Raw genomic sequence first — 2,694 nt, forward strand, 5'->3', positions numbered from 1 at the left:
GTAACTTATTTATACTACAAGAGTTTGTGGCTTTATTTTAGTATTGTCGTTTATTTGTTTTTACAGCTTTCAGCACTTTGCTTTGCATGCAATAGCTAGATTCTACTTTTTTTTCAGCATTTAATTTAGCCTTGTTTATTGATACACAGACTTTTGCATGTTTGCCGACAGGAGCTCGTAGCCAACAGTTTAGGAAGCTCTCATGTAGCTACAGGAGCATGTTGTTGAGAGCCACTTAGAATGCTTGAGATGTTTGTTGGAGAGCTATAGCTTGTACTTAGGTTGGACTTTTAGTAGAAAACATCGTAATTATTATTATTATTTTTATGCTCTTTTGATTTTTTTGATTTTATGCTTTATTTTGATTTAATTAATTTCATTAATTAATTAAGTTTATTAGTTAAAATTTTGAATTTTAATTAACATTTAATTTGTTCAATTTGTGACTTTTAAATTTAGAATATATTTTAAAATTATTAAGCTTTTTTATTTTATTATTTTTTTAAGGGAGTGCTCGACTCGACCGGAGCGAACCGACGGCAAGGAGATTTGATCTTCAAAAGGTTTGATTGGCGATGATCGGTTGTTTGAGATTGTCGAATATTGCATTTCAGAAAATTGGCTAAGTACTGGATTTTTGAGGAAATTTCGGCAGTCTCCCGACGCCCCCTCCCCGGCGTCGGGAGGTAAGGGAGTGCTCGACTCGACCGGACCGAATTAACGGCGAGGAGATTTAGCCTTCAGAAGCTTTGGATTGCTGATGGCGACGCCTCTAATTGTTGTATATATAATATGTATTGTTTATATATATTAAATAATAGATAATGTTTAATAGTAATTACTATTAATAACCTTCTCCCTTCTATTCTATTTGTTGTTTCAATGCAAGAAGCTGAAATTACATGCACCGGGGCTTGGTTGGATCGGGCAAGAGGCGGACACTGTAGAAATCAAAACCAATGTAGGTTCCGTTCGGGCTATTTACGAGAAGCCGCTCGGACGAAAGCCGAAAAGAAGCCGGAGGCGGAGGTGGATGCTTCCGGCGGAGAGTGGCTGATGGAAGCTTTACGGTGAATAGAGGTTTGCTGGTCTTTGCGCAAGGAGGTTGAGGCGTTTGCTGGCTTGAGGCTTGTTCAGTGCTTGGCTTGCCGGTGGATAGAGACAGACGAACAATTGATCTTTTCTTGCTTGGGAGAAAACTAAGGAAAAACCAGAGCCGAAACTTTTGCACCAGTCAGTATCCGTTAGCATGAAAACCTCCATTCATTCTTTTTCTTGTTTTTATATGAATTGAGAAAGTTTCTACATGGAGGAGATCATGGGATAACGTGCTGCGGTTTTGGTGCTTTGCCGACGGGCCAACTAGAGAGGTTTTCCCTTTTTTTTTTAATTACATTTCGTCATTTTAACTGACAATACATCTAGGTATTGGCTTTTGAACCGTTGGAATTGCCTTCCTAAATCAATATGAGTAACTGAATATTTTATAATGCTTATAATTACATAATTTGAGCAATAATGTGTAAGTCCATGCTTAATCTATATGCCTTCTTTGAGTCAGAAACTTGAATATATTATTTGCTTCTTTCGTTTAGCAAATTAACTCTAGTTTTAATTTGATATTAAATATAATTTAATTTGAACAGCAGCCAAGATCTAACTCCCCCAACCCTTCGTCGCTTTTACCTGTTCGTGAACCAGGCCAAGTCCTGTTCAACCCTTCGCCGTCCGCACACCGGTACCGGACCCAACGCCGACTCCTCTTGCTGCCTTCGCTGACCTATCCGCCCTCCTCTGAGGTATGTCAATTCATTTCAACTCAAGGGGATTGAAGCTTATATTTACCTAATTGGTCCTCTATCCGCTTGAGTGATTCACTGAATTGAAGCAATTTTTAGTGATCTTATTAAAATTCACCGAATCCAAAGGATTTTGAGATGCGACGCCTAATACGCTTTCTAATTTTTCTTGGATTCGTTCCTGTGTATATGCAGGAAGACGATGAAGTTTTCCTTTACAAAGATCTCATTTTGAAGACTGAATCTTGTGGTAGTTCTTCGGCACTCCATCTTGAACTTCTAGCTCATTTGCAATAATCCATGTATCATCTTCTAGCTAAACTCTTTACTTTTTCTAGTCCAACTTGCATCTTCCAAGCTTGATGGAGATGATCTACTCTGCAAGAAGTTGTTTAACCTAGTGCTACTGGTGTTTTCTGTTCAAGTGGTTATTGGAGAAATATATATCCTAGTGTAGTGAAGGATCCTTTCAGGTAAAAAGATAAGGTAATTAATGCATGGACTAGTTGAATGTGTTCCAAATATCTTAGAAAATCTTGGAACAAGATGAAGAAGCCTAATCTTATTGTTAAAACATGAATTGTAACTGGTTAAAGTATTTACAACCGATACTCTCTGTGAAAATGATTTGAATTCTGCCAAATAGTAGTTATGATTTAGTTTGCATATAATTCATCTTTTAATATATCTATAAGCTTGAGTTCATTTTAAATTGTGACAAGGTATTTGACTTAGAAACAAATAGATTATGTTGAACTTTCTGTTGCATTTAGACCTAAGGGATTTGTACAGCACATGCATGGTATAGTATGGCTTAATATTGCAACCAAAACTAAACTTTATGACAAATATAATTAATACTAGGTGAGTGTACAGTGTATTTAATTTAACTTTA

The 2,694-nt window shown here is 36.6% G+C and overlaps 1 long non-coding RNA gene across 2 annotated transcripts; it reads left to right on the forward strand.

Moving 5' to 3' along the window:
* Positions 1-900: 900 nt before the first annotated feature.
* LOC110106456 lies at positions 901-2,484 on the forward strand. 2 transcript variants are annotated; one of them, XR_003701656.1, is made up of 4 exons: positions 901-1,233; positions 1,647-1,799; positions 1,995-2,049; positions 2,138-2,484. It is a non-coding gene; the product is annotated as an uncharacterized LOC110106456 (long non-coding RNA). The 2 variants fall into 2 exon arrangements; XR_003701655.1 differs by having other exon boundaries at positions 1,995-2,484.
* The last annotated feature ends 210 nt before the right edge of the window (positions 2,485-2,694 follow it).

This window comes from Dendrobium catenatum, unplaced genomic scaffold, assembly GCF_001605985.2.
Source record: "Dendrobium catenatum unplaced genomic scaffold, ASM160598v2 fragScaff_scaffold_925, whole genome shotgun sequence".
NCBI classification, from domain to species: Eukaryota; Viridiplantae; Streptophyta; class Magnoliopsida; order Asparagales; family Orchidaceae; genus Dendrobium; species Dendrobium catenatum.